The 18,205-nt window shown below is 35.2% G+C and overlaps 1 pseudogene; it reads right to left on the reverse strand.

Annotated features, from left to right (window-relative positions):
• Nucleotides 1-16,536: 16,536 nt before the first annotated feature.
• On the reverse strand, nucleotides 16,537-16,636 carry LOC122107701 (annotated as a pseudogene).
• Between the last annotated feature and the right edge of the window lie 1,569 nt (nucleotides 16,637-18,205).

Consider the following 18,205-nt stretch of genomic DNA (forward strand, 5'->3'; position numbering starts at 1 on the left):
CGTGAAAATGGCAATACTTTTCAAGGCTATCTACAAATTCAATGCAATACCTATCAAAATTCCAACCTCATTCTTCAAGGAAATAGAAGAGGCAATCCAAAAATTCATATGGAACAATAAAAGACCCCGAATAGCAAAAACGCTCCTCAATGGAAAGAACACTGCTGGAGGAATATCAATACCAAGTTTCAAACTCTACTATAAAGCCATAGTAATCAAAACAGCTTGGTATTGGCATAAGAAAGACCTTAGGACCAATGAAATAGAATTGAAAACCCAGAAATGAACCTACAGACCTATAGCCATCTAATCTTCGATAAGGGAGCTAAAACAATAGAATGGAAGAAAGACAGCCTCTTCAGTAAATGGTTAACTACATGTAGAAAACTAAAGCTAGATCCTTCTATATCACCCTGCACCAGAATCAACTCCAAATGGATCAAAGACCTTGAAATCAAAGCAGACACTCTGAAAAAATTACAGGATGAAGTAGGAGAAACCCTAGGTCTCCTTGGCGCAGGCCAATAGAGACCCGGAAATACAACAAATCAAAGAAAGGTTGGACAAATGGGAATGCATAAAGTTGCAGAGCTTCTGCTGGGCAAATGACATAGCTAGCAAGATCAATAGAAAACCACGGACTGGGAGAAGATCTTTACTAGCCATACAATGGACAAGGGTCTCATATCTAAAATATACTTGGAACTCAAAAAATTAAACCCCCCAACAACAAATCCTCAGAGAAACAACTGCCCAATAAATAAGTGGGCCAAAGACTTAAAGAGAAACTTCTCTGAAGAAGAAAGAAGGATGGCCAATAGACACATGAAGAAATGATCAACATCCATAGCCATAAAAGAAATACAAATCAAAACAACATTGAGATATCACCTCACCCCAGTTAGAACGGCAAAAATCAAGAATTCTAACAACAACAGATGCTGGAGGGAATGTGGACAGAAAGGAACCTTACCTCATTGTTGGTGGGAATGTAAACTTGTTCAACCACTTTGGAAAGCAGTATGAAGGTTCCTCAAAAGACTTCACATAGAACTCCCCTATGACCCAGCAATCCAATTTTTGGGCATTTACCCAAATGTTTACAAACAAGACCACACTAAAGCTACCAGCACAACTGTGTTTATTGCAGCATTATTTACCATAGCTAAGATATGGAACCAACACAGATGCCCCTCAGTAGATGAATGGATCAAGAAAATGTGGAATATTCGGGGTCTTTTATTGTTCCATACGAATTTTTGGATTGCCTCTTCTATTTCCTTGAAGAATGAGGGTGGAATTTTGATAGGTATTGCGTTGAATTTGTAGATAGCCTTGGGAAGTATTGCCATTTTCACGATGTTAATCTTTCCAATCCAGGAGCATGGGAGGTTTTGCCATTTTTTAAGTTCTGTGTTGATTTCCTTTTTCAAGCTTTTAAAGTTTTCATCATAGAGGTCCTTCACTTCTTTAGTTAAGTTAATTCCTAGGTATTTTATTTTTTGTGGGGCTATTACAAATGGAGTTGCTTTCCTAATTTCAGCCACACTTTTCTCATTGTTGGCATACAGAAAAGCCATTGATTTTTGGGGGTTAATTTTATAACCTGCTACTTTGCCAAAGTTTTGAATCAGCTTGAGTAATTTGGGAGTGGAGTCTATGGGATTCTTTAAATACAAGATCATGTCATCTGCAAAGAGGGAGAGTTTTATTTATTCTTTCCCTATTTGGATCCCCTTTATGTCTGCATCTTGTCTTATTGCTGTAGCTAGGCATTCTAATACTAGATTGAAGAGAATTGGAGAGAGTGGGCATCCTTGTCTTGTTCCTGAGTTAAGAGGAAATGGCTTTAGTTTTTCACCATTGAGTATAATGCTGGCTGTAGGTTTGTCATATACAGCCTTTATTGTATTGAGGAATGTTCCATGGATTCCTAATTTTTCCAAAACCTTCATCATAAAGGGGTGTTGGATCTTGTCGAATGCTTTTTCTGCGTCTATTGAGATAACCATGTGGTTCTTATTCTTGCTCCTGTTGATGTGATGAATAATATTAATTGATTTGCGTATATTGAACCAGATTTGCATCCCTGAAATGAATCCTGTTTGATCGTGGTGTATGATTTTTTGGATGAATTGTTGAAGTCGGTTGGCCAAAATTTTGTTGAGAAATTTTGCATCAATGTTCATCAAAGAAATGGGTCTATAGTTCTCTTTCTTTGATGAGTCCCTGCCTGGTTTTGGGATGAGGGTTATGATGGCTTCATAGAATGTGTTGGGTAGTGAGCTTTCTCTTTCAATTTCATTGAAGAGTTGGAGGAGAATTGGTGTAAGCTCTGCTTTGAAGGCCTTGTAAAATTCCGCTGTAAAACCATCTGGTCCTGGAGTTTTCTTAGCTGGGAGGTCTCTTATTGCTGTTTCTAGCTCCTCAACGGAAAGAACACTGCTGGAGGAATATCAGTACCAAATTTCAAACTCTACTATAAAGCCATAGTAATCAAAACAGCTTGGTATTGGCATAAGAACAGACCTCAGGACCAATGGAATAGAATTGAAAACCCAGAAATGAACCTACAGACCTATAGCCATCTAAACTTCGATAAGGGAGCTAAAACAATAGAATGGAAGACAGACAGCCTCTTCAGTAAATGGTGCTGGCAAAACTGGTTAACTACATGTAGAAAACTAAAGCTAGATCCTTATATATCACCCTGCACCAGAATCAACTCCAAATGGATCAAAGACCTTGAACTCAAAGCAGACACTCTGAAAACATTACAGGATGGAATAGGAGAAACCCTGGGTCTCCTTGGCACAGGCCGAAATTTTCTGAATAAAGACCCGGAAACACAACAAATCAAAGAAAGGCTGGACAAATGGGATTGTATAAGGTTGCAGAGCTTCTGCAGGGCAAATGACATAGCTAGCAAGATCAATAGAAAGCCCACGGACTGGGAGAAGATCTTTACTAGCCATACAACGGACAAGGGTCTCATATCTAAAATATACTTGGAACTCAAAAAATTAAACCACCCAACAACAAATCCTCAAAGAAACAACTGCCCAATAAGTAAGTGGGCAAAAGACTTAAAGAGAAGCTTCTCTGAAGAAGAAAGAAGGATGGCCAATAGACACATGGAGAAATGTTCAACATCCCTAGCCATAAAAGAAATGCAAATCAAAACAACATTGAGATATCACCTCACTCCAGTTAGAACAGCAAAAATCAAGAACTCTAACAACAACAGATGCTGGAGGGGATGTGGACAGAAAGGAACCTTACTTCATTGTTGGTGGGAATGTAAACTTGTTCAACCACTTTGGAAAGCAGTATGGAGGTTCCTCAAAAGACTCCATATAGAGCTCCCCAATGACCCAGCAATCCCACTTTTGGGCATTTACCCAAATGATCACAAACAAGGCCACACTAAAGCTACCAGCACAACTATGTTTATCGCAGCATTATTTACCATAGCTAAGACATGGAACCAACCCAGATGCCCCTCAGTAGATGAATGGATCAAGAAGATGTGGTATATATACAAAATGGAATTCTATGCCTCCATCAGAAAGAATGACATTTCCCCATTTGTTAGGAAATGGAAAGGCTTGGAAAAAATTATATTAAGTGAAGTAAGCCAGGCCCAAAGAAACATAGGTCCCATGGTTTCCCTTATTTGCAATATCTAGTATAGGTATGAGTCAAGCGGAAAAAGTCAAATAATGTGATGTTAGGAAAACGAAACCCCAAATATGTATTTTAATGTTTTTGTTTCTTTCATGCATGTGTTTCTAACGCATTTATAATATTATCTCTTTGTTGCTTTGTATGTCCCTCCCCTACAGTGTAACCCCCGCTTTCACTATATTTGATGTCAGTATAACATGTGGAGGAGATGGGGACAAGCAAGTCGTTTAAGGATTCAGGTGGACCTGTTGCAACAATGAGAAGTACAAAATGTCATGTCAAAACCAGCTTTACAATGTCGGGGGGGGGGGGGAGGAGGGGTATGATTGGGTGGGATGGAGGGGGGAGGCTGGGAAGGGAGGTCAAGGGTAAACAAAGGAGGAGGCTGCAATGCTTGGTAAGAAATGTATGCATTATCCTGCCCATGTAATTGTAACCCCTCTGTACAGTATGTTCTCAAATAAAATTAAATTAAATTAAAAAAAAAAAAAAAAGAAAATGTGGAATATATACACAATGGAATTCTATGCCTCCATCAGAAAGAATGACATTGCCCCATTTGTTAGGAAATGGAAAGGCTTGGAAAAAATTATATCAAGTGAAGTAAGCCAGGCCCAAAGAAACATAGGTCCCATGGTTTCCCTTATTTGCAATATCTAGTGTATGTATGAGTCAAGCGGAAAAGTTCATGTAATGTGATGTCAGGAAAATGAACCCTTAGTTATGTATTTTAATGTTTTTACTTTCATGCATGTGTTTCTAATGCATTTATAAGATTATCTCTTTGTTGCTTTGTATGTCCCTCCCCCACAGTATAACCCTTGCTTTCACTATGTTTGATATCAGTATAACTTGTGGAGGAGATGGGGACAAACAAGTCGTTTAAAGATTCAGGTGGACCTGTTGCAACAATGAGAAGTACAAGTTGTCATGTCCAAAATGTGCTTTACAAAGTCGGTGCGGGGGGGGGGGGGGTGGGAGGGGGAAGAAGGAGAAGGATTGAGATTGGGGGGGAGAGGGGAGGCTGGGAAGGGATTTGAAGGGTAAACCAAAGGAGGAGCCTGCAATGCTTGGTAAGAAATGTATGCATTATCCTACCCATGTAATTGTAGCCCCTCTGTACAGTATGTTCACAAATAAAATAAAATTAAATTTAAAAAAATTGATAGTGTGGATAGAATATGGATCTCATGTAATCATATATAATTATAAAAAAGCATACTAGGAATGAAAGTTTGAAGTCATGGTTTAATGCACTATTTGGATTATAACTAGACAGTATAGCTCAGTGGTAAAACATTGGCCTTGCATATGTGAAGCAATGGTGTGATCTCCCAAGCACTACAAAGTACACACAAAGCACACACACAAAACCACATAAACACACACACACACACACACACACACCACATACACACATTTGAAATATTGATTTTATCATATTAAACGGAGGAAATTATCACAAACAGTAAAAATATGTTAATATTTGAAATTATAATATTACTTGTACTATTTAAAAGTTTAGTAGAAATAAAATAGTCACAATATACTTGGATTTTAATAGATTAAGTAAATTGAAAATTAATAGAAGACATGAAAACCTTTGCAAATAAGTTTTAAATAATAAACATTTTGAAACATCTGTTCTTTTATTTTGACAAAAGATCGATGTTACTGGTGTTTTAACTCAAGATTTAGAATGATAGCGTGGTGTTGTATATAACGTTAGGGATGGCTATATCTATAATAATTTCACTCTGAATAGTTTTATGCTATGGTCTCATAGTTTCCCAGTATCCCCCGAATTACAAATCCTATTTACATTTCCCACCATAGCTAGAAAATGGTTGCAACAAATCACCATGCCAAGCTCAAACTTTTTTTAAATTCAAGTACAAATATTTCCAAAAAGTGATCAGGTAATGAAGCCTTTTTTAATAAAGTATGTGCTTTTTGAAAAAACAGTAAGTATTTGTTTCATGGACAAATATGTTTATAACTATAAGAAAATAAATGTGTCTAAATTCACGAACCATATAAAAATTAAGAAAATAATTATCAAATAGCCACATGTTAAATATTTTAAAAACAAAATATATGCGTCTGAATAATTTACATGTGTAAAAATCATGCAAAATTAAATTAACTGATCCTACAACTCTGAAAAAAAGAATTACCCAAAAGAAACAAAAGGAAACATTTAAGTTCAAAATTTGAAATTTAGAAAATAAAATGAATTAGGGGCTGGGAAGGTAGCTCAGTGGTAGAGTGCTTACCTTGCATGCATGAAGCCTTGGGTTCCATTCCTCAGCACTACATTAGCAAAAAGAAAAAAAGCCGGAAGTGGTGCTGTGGCTCAAGTGATCGAGTGCTTGAGGGACAGGGCCCAGGCCCAGAGTTCAGGCCCCACAACCAGAACCCCCTTCCCCCAAAATAAAAGAAAAGAAAATGAAGTGCACTCTTCAGTTGACCTAAGTGTAAACATTCTGTATATCAATTTTATAATGAAAATGCATGAACAAAGAAAGCAAAAGTACCCATTGATCAATAGCAACAGCAAAAGCATCAGTAGTTCTTGTTTTGAGTGTACAAAAATATCGATGGAAGATATAACAATGTTCCTTCCCTAAGAAATGTACTTATTTTCTCATTTATGTAACTGTAACCCCTGTGAATATTACCATTATAATAAAATTAAATTTAAATTAAAAATAAACCAAATAATATACCAATTAAGAATTCTTAGAAGCCATTGGTTAAAAACTTTGTAAAAAACTGCCCTAAATACCCACGGAATATACTTTGATGATACTAGTTAAATACTTCAACTTCAGCAGTAAAGCAAAAGTTTAAAAACTGTTACAGAGTAAACTAATAAATCAGAATATATTACTAGTAATCATAAGTCGAATTTATAGTGGTAGTCAAATATGTAAGAAATGAGGCAATTTGCCATTCATTTGCACTTACTAAGTGAGAAAGAAATTTCTAGGTATTTTTAAATTATCATAAGTTTAATGAAGAAACTATTCTGTTACATCATATGATAATCAGATAAAGCTGATACTAGAGCAAAGAACAGATTGTATTAAGTTTTTGGATGTTAATGTACATACCTATTTTGGTTGTGGGAAAATGTGGGTATTTCAACCTGGAGTATATTGTTCTTGCAGGCCGGCATCATATCAATGCTTAATTTTATGATAGGGGTTCCCTTTCCACAAGAACATGCCCCTGATCTGTCCTTTTAGCCTTCCCATCATCAATGGCATCAGAGTTGCACACCAACCTGTCTGCTTGCTATCTTGACAGGCCTGGATCCACAGTCCTTCCAATCTTAGTCTCTAGATAGTGCAGGATGGTGGAAATGATCCAATTCACCCAGATATAGATTGAGAAGTAAGTCCACTAAAGTTTTGGCTTGGGTTCTGTTCTCAAGCCTCCTAAGTAGTTAAGAGTACGCATGGGATCCCCTGGTGCCAAGTAGTAAGACTATTTTTAAAGCAACTAGTCATATATATGACTTAGGCTTTTGAATACCTCAGGAAAAGATTAAAAGAGCAGAGAAGCACAGAGGATAGGCAGAATTTTAACTAGCTACTTAGAGGCTGAATAAGCTTAGCTTGCTACTCTGGAGTCTGATATCTGAAGACCACTGTTCAATTATGACAATACAATCGATTATCTCAAAAAAAAAAACAAAAACAGAATTGTAGCAATGGCTGAAATAATAGACCACTATCCTTGGGCACAGAAGCTGAGGAATAGTTCCCAGGCACTATCAAGCCTCAAGAATGATTAATGCAGGCATGAGCACATGCACATGTGCGTGTGCGTACTCGCACATGCATGCACACATACACAAACACAAATGAGTATTTCAATGTGAAGTTCTTTATTGTTTTTTGCCTTACTGTACTTTATTTCCCTGTATTAATTCACAAATTAACAAAATCAGCTAAGGACCTATTTGCATAAAATTCATCATGTTTCTCTAAAATCTACACTCTTTTTAGAAGCCTTCTTTTATTTGACCCAAAAGTAAATTATTCAGGAAGTCAATTCATCACTTTCAATTCTGCAGTATTAGATGATTTTTTAGGTTCCTCCTAGCAATATGATTATGTGAAATCCTGCATCAAGCAATATATTTCTTTCACTAGAAGAGAAACCTCTGTCAAACAATTAATAATAGCTTATTCTCCTCCTGGCATTCATCTGTAGTTTTATTTTCTTCATATATTTCATGATCTGTCTGTGAATGCCAAAAACTGTCGTGAAAATAAAACATCCTTCTCAACGCTTAGCATGTGTATACCATTCATAGATCCTGAAATTGCTTTGGAATAAATAACGTTCACCCTGACTATCTTGACAAAGAATTGGTTTCTCAGCACTTTAGGAAAGAACTTGAGGGAAAGAAACAAAAGGAAAAGTGAGGAACAACTCAACACATAGATTCAAATGAAACAAAACAACCCAAGAAACCACAAATTAATTCAATACTCAAGAATCTGCAGAAAATGAAAGACGTAAAAAAAATAAGCTATGACAAGCTTATGAAATTCGTGACTACATGGGTGTGCACTGTTGTGAGGACAGTGGCTAAAGCCCAGACTGAACAGAAAGTTCTCTACACAATGCCATGCACCTGTTATTCTAAAATCCAGGAAGAATACCATCAAATGGACTGAGGCCAAGTTCATACACAAGTAGGAGGGCAGTTTCTAGCTAAAAAATAATCAGGATAATTTAGGGCTGGGGGCATGACAAAGTGGTAAGAACACCCATTGAAGGGGCAGAAAACACTCAATTCAAACTCTAATATTAGGGGTATTAAATAAAAAAGCTATGATTTTAAATAATTAAAACAATTGTAACACTTGAGTATTTGAGTCTAGAAAAATCCATGAAAGAGATAGAATGAACCAATGTTCCAAAGCTACTTTAGTGATAATGTTTAGTGGTACTTCAGACAAAAGAGAGTTACCTAGCAAATGAGCATGTACGTGCATTTGGGTGATGGAAATACTCTACTTACACAGGTGTAAATAGACTTTTTTGGGTAGATTGTAGTTCTTGAACTAAGAGCCTGGCTGATGTCCCAGAGCTTTTACTCTGAACGCTACCACTCTAATACTTTGAGCCACAGTTCCAATTCTGATTTTCTGTTGGTTGTTTGGAGATAAGAGGCTCATGGACTTTCCTGCCCAGGATGGCTTCAAACCATGATCATCAGATCTCAGCCTCCTGAGTAACCAGTATTCCAGGCATGAGACGTCGATGTTTTTAATAATTTAGTAAATTGTATAGTTACAGAAGTTATAAATTATCATTGTAACATGTATAATATATGTGTGTAAGCACAGATCAATGCATAGAGTTAGAAATATATTAACATATTTTTGCATCTACAGGAGATTTATGAAATCATACTTCATTACAAAATAAAATGGAAACAAAAGTTAATGAGGAGCAAAACAAAGGGAATTGTTACACGTTTCTTTTTGTTGAATGGAATATGAATTGTGAAAATCAGTTTGGGAAAACTATCTCTACTTTAACAAAATGGATAATTGCTATTAATTCCAATCCATCTATTTGCCCATATTGTGCATCCTCACACCTGAGTGTCAAAATCAAACAACATTTCTTGCCTTTGTATTTAACTCACCTGATATAATTTAGGGGATAGATGAAGTAATCAAATAAAGATTAAAATAATAGTAAGTGAGGCTATGAGTTAGAGCTGAAAAAGATTTTAAATATGATAATAATTATTTAAATTGCATATTTCTTACTTTTAATCTGTTGTTATGTCACTCATTCCCACATTAGGAAAGTACATAGAAGGTTCTCACTAAATTATATGTAATTATTAAAATGTATTGAAAGAATATGGGCAGTGTGGTTTTAGCTTATTGAGACCTGTATGGGGTAGTGTGTTTTTGAGGACTTGCAATACGTTGTGATGGAGATGAAGGGAAGGATGTGCTGGAAAACTGGCTAGAGGATTGCTCCCAGAAAGATAGTGATGAATTCTTCCAAAAGATTACAGTAAAATCACTTTCCCAACCATGCTCACTACTGCACTATTCACCGGAGCCAAGTTATGGAAACAGCCCAGATGCCCTTTGGCGGAGGGATGGTTGGCAAAGTGTGTCATATATACATAAGTGGATTGTACCTATCCATTATGAAGACTGTTACGTTATTTGCAAAGAAATGGCTATATCTAAAAATACGTTAAGTAAACGAAGTCAGAGTCCAACACACAAAGGAACCATGTTCTGTCTCATATTTGGAACCTAGAACTTTATACAAGTTTACACAGCAATATTAACCAAATCATGCTATTTGTAGAGGGGTATTTAAGAGATGTAATTTTTTATAAAATTGAACTTTTAATCCAACAAAATGAATACCAGGAAACTATCACTTGGAAGATGTGAGGGCAAGTCAAAAGGAAGGAATAAAGAGAGTTATGGAGGAAGAAAGTGAAGACATAATATTCAATGCAGATAGTATGAAACTAGAAAAAATTAAAGTGTGGTGAGGTTTAGAAGGGTAGAGAAAGTTATATAAAGATCCATTATACTTAAAAACATGATTTATTTAATGGAAATTCCCTTGTACAATTAGTTAAGATAAAATATAATTAAAAACAAAGGAGACATCTGATCTTAAACTGTGTTCTCTTAAACCATCAGTCAATATAATAGTTTCCTCCTCAGAAATTTTCTTTGCACGTGCTTTCCTCATAGTGACAGAAAAATGATCAATGCAATGAATACCAATACATCACATTGTATATCATAAAGAGACACAATAAAAATCACAGTAAAAATGTTAGAATTCACCACATGAGAAAATAACAGGTAGAATTTTCCAAATGTTAATTGATTGTTTTTCCAAGTACTTTACCCATGATATCTAATTTAATCCTCACAATAATTCCATAAAGTGGAACTACTTGGATTTCTAATTCTCAGATTATGATAATGAAGTCTTCAGAGTTGTAATTACTAGTACAACATTGCACACATGGTAAGTGTTAGCCTGAGGTCCATCTCCGACTCTATCAATTAACCTCATTCTATTTTACGACTAAAATACCAGTACTTAGTCTACAAATTCTAGGTAAAATTCCCAGAATTATTGTGTACACTCATAATATTTCACTTTATCTTTGTTAGAAAATAGGGAACTGTAATATGAAAACACAACGTTCATAATCAATGCATTTACCTCCCTGGTGAAAGGAAGTGCTAAAGTATAACATTCTTGATTTCTAGGTCAAAATATCAGAAATGATATTCTATCCCTTCACTCAAAACTGCACGGCCTGGGGACCCTATCGCTGTTTAACACTGTCTTACTGAAAGAATGACCTCCCCAATTCCTGATGGAAACACACTGTAGGTCTTATGGACCAATCATTTCCACATTGTAGCTCAACTAAGTTGTTTACCATTAGACCTATTTTGATTGCTTTTCATACTCAACATTTTGTGAGAAAGGTACTACTTTAAAATGCTATTAAAGCAAGACTGATACAAAAATCACCTTTGACTCCAGATAAATATTTTACCTTTCATGTACCCAAAAATGCAGTCTGACCTATCATTAATGTTAGGAATGAGAGGATAAAAAAATCATAGACAACAAGACCTAAGCATGAATTAAAGCCTCTCCAACTTGTGAATACAATTTTTTTAAAAAGACATAAAGAGCTGGGAAGGTGGCGTAGTGGTAGAGCGCTTGCCTTGCATGCATGAAGCCCTGGGTTTGATTCCTCAGGACCACATAAGCAAAAAGAAAAAAGCCGCAAGTGGCGGTGTGGCTCAAGTGGAAGAGCACTAGCCTTGAGCTGAAGAGCTGAGGGACAGCGCCAAGACCCAGAGTTGAGGCCCCACTACCAGACTCCCACCCTCCCCCAAAAAAGACATCAATACTACTACATTTGTTCAAAATTTCTTATGATACTGAAGATTCAATTGTAAACTGTTAACACTTGAAAATAACTCATTTTCTTGGGAGTAGAAAACAAAACATAAGATTAATACTAATCATTTTCAAAGACCTTTATTTATACTACAAATTCACTCTTATAAGTGCAAAGATTCTAAAAATAGCTGAAGCATAGTGTCAAAAAGCACATAATTTAACTTCATCATGTACAAAGGACTGTGCTAATAGAAAACAAATTTACACTAATAATTAGCTCACCCAATTCACTTCTATTCTTTTATTCTATATTTTTAGTTTCATAAAAACTGACTTTTCATAAAATGATGCATAAAAAAGCCTATATACACACGTACATTTTCAGATTTTAACAATGTTTATTCCAGAAATGTCTTTTGCTGTATACTCAATGAACAGAAATAACACTAAAATATTCAAAGGTTTTCAGAAATTGCAACACTCGCTCTGGGATGTTATTTATATTGGAAAAGATATTCAAAAAGCCTTATTTGTTAAAGTTGTGATAGTTACTCCCACAAAAGAACTATTAATGAAAAAACATTTGTATGTAAAATACAACTTCAAATGCATCCACAATCTGGAGGTGACATATGCTTTTTGTTTGTTTTTGCAATGTATATCTAACAAACATATCCACAATGCTGATTTTCAATCAATATGATGGGATATTCAAACCTAAAAAATACTGTCTTTATTATCTTATTCTGAATAGATACGATCTTACAAAGAAAGTTATTTTCAACAGAAATCCAGAAAGAGTTTATCCACCTTAATTTTCACAGGAATAACCAGAGAGTAATACCTGTTTGGTCAAGTTGGTCAAAATCACTCCATGAGTATATCTTAAAAGTATATAGAATTTAAGAGGTCAAATACATATTTTGTACTAACAGTCATCTTACAGCAATAACTTACTACCTAATTATACGTATATCTTCTTGCCTAACATATACTAAGAGCTGAAAGTGGTCTCCTTTATCTAACTTAATGGTGTAAATTCTTTGATTATGATGATGCTGTTATTTGACAAATAAAATGTACAGATGGGCGGTTCCACTGAAATGACAGGAAAGAACACTGATAAATAACAACATTGGAGCACAGCTCTTTTCAGCCTCACTCAGTCCACATTGGCAAGCAACACTGCAACCGCACACACACACACACACACACACACACACACACACACACAGACACATACACATACACACCCTTACGCACACATGTACACACACATATACATGCATGCCAAATTCAGGGTTTATTGTACAAAATAGTTCAAATAAAATATTAGTGATTAGGAAAAATGATAATTTGCCTTATTACAAAATAATACATAATCCAGTCACCACGGTTGTTACATTTTACCTGTCTCTCCACATGTAACCACTTAATTTACTTTTAGTTCATTCACTCATTCATTCATTCATTAGTTTGATGCTAATATTAGAGCTTGAACTCAGGGCCAGGCTCTGTCCCAGAATGTTTTTTTTTATTTTAGTTTTCTCAAGGCTAGCATTTTGCTGCTTATACTAAGCTCCATTTCAAGCTTTTGTGGTTACTTCCAAATCATAATCTAATGAACTTTTTTTTTCTTGGTCTGGTTTCAAAGCACAATCATAAGATTTTATCTTTCTGATTAGGTAGGATTAAAGATCTGAGCCACCCGGGTGGCTCCTACTTTTTTCAATACTTATGTAATGCATATACTTAGATAGTAATTTAAAACTGAGAGCATAGAAGCAAGATGTACAGTGATGATATTGTCCTGTCAGAAATTCAAGTTAGTAATGTAAATTTCTTCATAAGACCATACACAAAAAATACTTAAGAAGAAATATGATGATGATGATGATGATGATGATGATGATGATGATGATGTGTGTGTGTGTGTGTGTGTGTGTGTGTGTGTGCTGGAACAATATGTTTCACATATAAGCACTGTGCAGGGGTGTCCAGACATTCACAGTAATTGCGTGAATATCTGTCTTGAGCTACCAACTCATGGACAATGTCTAAGTGTCCACTCTAGGCTTCCCGATGAAGAGGGGTATACTCATCCTCATCCCTACTATTCATATGAGTGGCCTTTTCGGAAAGTAGTCTCCGCAATGTAGTAAGCTGCAAGGCAAACACTCTAACACTGAGGCACATTGCCAGCCCAAGTATTAAGATTCTTGTCTGTAATTTGGTCAAAGCTATGTCTCTTTATGTAGGCGACTAAAAATATATTTACTAATTTCAAGTAAATACATAAATTCTATTTCCATCTCTTTTAAAAAGTAAAAAAATTGTTTGCTCTGTAAATTGTTAAGAAGCATGGATTTTGCGGCTAGCTAGGTCATTGCACATCTGTATCTCTTTTCCTCTCTCTTTCATGGTTCTCATAGACAACATGGTTGTTCCATAATTATCCTAATTTATTTTGCTTTTATATTTTTGGTTGCATCATTTCACTTTCTGCCCTGCCATTTCCCAAAACAGCACCACATAAACAGAAAAATCCAGAAGTGGTGCTGTGGCTCAAGGGGTACAGCGCTTGCCTTGATTTGAAGAGCTCAAGGACAGTGTCCAGGCCCAGAGTTCAGGCCCCAAAACTAATTTTTAAAAAAAGAATCTAAATACTTGATAATTCTACTAACAGGTCTGACTGAAATCAGTTGAATCACACTTTTCCTGTACAATGAAGGAATAGGTCCAGGCTAGGAAAGCAGAGGGAGAAGGCAGGCAGATTGTAAAAGATTGTATCTGTAACAAAACTTTGTGGAAAATGGAATCCAGGATTACTTACTGGTGATTCACTTCTACTTGAAGCATGATTCTGAACTGTTGCTTGCTGATTCTGAACTATTGCTTTGATCATTATAATCTCCAAGTAGAAAAAGTGAAATTTAATTGATAGCAAAATACATTTTTATTTCTCATTAAGCATCTTCAATCATCAAAATCACCTGAAGACAATAGTCAGGCCTATTTTTAGATGAAAACAAGTGTCTTTTAAAAAAACAAGAATTTAGGTAGTCATATAAAGGACTTCTATTTTACTACTCACTATATATTTTTCTAATGTTGCATACCAACCTTAGAAAGCTACTAGAAAGCTCTTAAAGCCCATATGTTGAATAGTGAGTTCTCTTACACTATAATGTGGTATTTCCCAAATCATTTACATAGAAGGCATTGTTTCCTATTTTCTCATTCCCAGAATAAGCTGCACATGAAGACACCACTGGTTCTCATTTTCAGTCTGTACCTTTGAATACTGAGGAAAATCTTTCCTCTGCTCTCTATCAATTCCCTACTCTCCAGTTAGAATAATTTAGAACAGTAAAAACAGAAAAAGAGAAAATACATCATGGTGAAAAAACATATGCAGAAAATTCACCAGATTTTTCTGACCAGTTCAACCAAGGTGAAATTGGGGAAATATATTGACATCTCATTCCCACTGGCACTCAAAGTCTCTGGTTAGGTAACTCTGACGAAGACATGGAACAAGAGAAAAAAGTGAGGAATGGTATCAATTGTAAGAAAAAAATGGAGTAGGATCCAAGCAAATTTCTTCTTTGGGATGCCGAAATTAATCGGCTTACTATGGTGCAGAGACGACATCCCAAAAAGGCCACCCAGATGAATAATAGGAATGAGGATGAGTATAACCCTCTTCATCGGGAAGCCTAGAGTGGACACTTAGACATTGTCCATGAGTTGGTAGCTCAAGGCAGATATTCATGCACTAGCTCTGAATGGCTGGACACCCCTGCACAGTGCTTACATGTGGAATAATACCAGAGTGGCTTTTTTCTTACTTCATCATGATGCAGATACCAATGCCCTTCCTAAAGGCCACTTGACCCCTTGCATATTACTGCTAGGAATAGAAATAGCAAAGATACCTTGTATCTACTTCTGTTGAACCACTATATCAAACCAGGTCTGAAGAACAACTTAGAAGAAACTGCATTTGACATTGCCAAAAGGATAAGTATGTATCACTACCTCTTTGAAGTTGTGGAAGGCTGTACAAATTGTTCTCCTAAGTCGTAATGGTTTGAATAAGTTTCTTAAATTTCAAAAATGCCAGTCCATCCTTTGTGTCCCTACAAATTTTTTTTCACAATACAAAGCAACAGCAATACCTTACTTTAAAAATTCATGGATTCCTTGGTATTCTTCAAAGTGAATTGCCTGACTTTGATGTCCAAATGTATTCAAGAGTTGTTTGTATACCTCTATAATGATTTCAGCAGATTTTGTGATTTTTTTAAATCAGAAATAATTTTAACTTATCTGTTGAAATGAATAGTATAGACACTAAAGATGCAAAGGAGGAGGGTGCAATGCTTGATAAGAAATGTACGCTTTAACCTGCCCATGTAATTGTAACCCCTCTGTACAGTGTGTTCACAAAAAATAAAAAATAAGAAAACAAAAACAAACAACAACAACAACAAAAATGTTCCTGGTGCTTTTCTGAAAAAAGTATATCTATGTTTGTATAATGTCCATAATCCATTTCATTCGCTCCTAGATATAAAACTTTGAATTCTACATTGTTATATAATGTATAGGTTCATTAATAAATGCATCCTTTCAGATAGCATTCCATATAGAAGAAGTTTAAGATTCCTTTTTTTCCTAGGTCCTAATATTATTTTATTTCTTTTGGATAAAATGACAATGTTATCTAATTTCAAGTTTTGTAAAGGTTATGCTATGTAAAAGCCTTTCTAAGGTGAATATTTAATACAATGATGTCAAACTAACCTTTAATTCTATGAATTACATGTATTGTTACACTTGTATTTTTGTAATCAACCTTTTAATAACTCTTTTTTCATTTCTTGCATCAGAAGAATGAAAAATAAGTAATACTTCACAAATTTTCCTATCATCCTTGTGCAAGTGCCAAGTTAATCTCTGTATTGTTGTAATTTGGGTAGACCTGCTGCTGAAGCATGTAGAATCCTCTAAATTTAAGTACTTAATGATGCAATCTTTATACAGGCATATATCCATGGATGCCTATTTGTAACAAGGATTCCTTATTGTTCCTAAAAATGCTATTGATCTTATTTCTCTAAAATTCTGTGTATAGTGGAAAAAAACTGATATCGTTTGGTTGATTGATCACATTTATATTTTTTTGTCAATGACTATTTTGTCGTTTTCATTTTAAATTTGATCATACTTTGAAGCCTTTACAGCTAATTCCAAAAGTGATGGCTTTTCAATACTTATTTATCAACTTAATTAGCTTTGTAGAGCTAATGGATTCAAAGTAAGCCTTGCTTAAGAGCTACTTCTAAACTTCTGCAGCTTAAATTTTCCCAAATGAGGTCTTGCTAGGACAAATGTCTACCTGAACCTTTACCCTTCTTCCATGTAGGAACAGACCAACCACAATATCTTACCCTGACAGCGTAGATTGTCTTACTGAAACAAATCTAATCTTAGTTACTTGGGATCATAGAGAGATGAACCATTTAGACCGAATTGTTCAGAATGGAAGATATTTTATCAAAATATTATTGTTTATTATACTTATCATTTCAAAAGTATCTAAAGCCAAGAAGGTGAAAAAATTGTTCATATGCATGATTACCTACTGTCCTGGCCTGTCTATCATCCAACTAGGCAGGAACTTACACTACTGATTTCTATCACCAAATATTTCCATAGCTCCTGGAGCAGTCCATATGTTTCTCCTAGATATTAGGCCTTAAATTAGTAAAATTTTAATCACAGTGTTTCCTCTTGCCTCTAGGCTGTAAATCTACAAATGTTAAAGCTGTCAGTCTAACTCTACCAAAAACTGAGGTAGAGATATTGGAATAATACTTTAAAACAGAGTTGCCTATGATTCCCTAACCACAACACAACAATGTAAAACAATTTTTATATTATATATACGTATATATTTTATATTTATATGTGCTGATTTTAAATTTCATACAGTGAATCTTACTAGAATTGATAATTTGACAAACATATTGACATTTATTCCCATAAATGGATTGGAATATAAATAATTAGTTTTAGAATATATATTAGAATATAAGAAGTATCAATGCAATGTCTTCTCTATAAACTTGTGCTACCTTCTAAGTGTTCGTGGTCTTCTGAATTCACATGGTAAAATAACAGTATTTTTCTCTGCTAATCTATAAGGGATTTTACTCTGATGCTCTGTTTATTGTTTTAACCCGCGGGACCCAAAATGCTTTAATCCATATTTCTGAAGCATTCTTACTGATTATAGCCAAATTTTGCTTAAATGATGTCTAAAAGCTATTATTCTTCTGCAGGACCCACGGTCCTAGGATACCAGGTCCCAGTTATCTGCACGATCAGATAACAAGGGCAAGACTTCTCACATAGGCCCATGCGACATGCCAGCAGAAAATAATTGAAGACTCATCTTGATTTCTAATTTCCTATAATATTTCAAGGCCCCGATTCCTTTCAAGAATTAGCAGTAATCAATTGTGAAATGCAAGGCAACTTAAAATGAAAGATGAGATCACAA

This window comes from Dipodomys spectabilis, unplaced genomic scaffold, assembly GCF_019054845.1.
Source record: "Dipodomys spectabilis isolate Male_0828 unplaced genomic scaffold, ASM1905484v1 ptg000052l, whole genome shotgun sequence".
In the NCBI taxonomy this organism is placed as follows: domain Eukaryota; kingdom Metazoa; phylum Chordata; class Mammalia; order Rodentia; family Heteromyidae; genus Dipodomys; species Dipodomys spectabilis.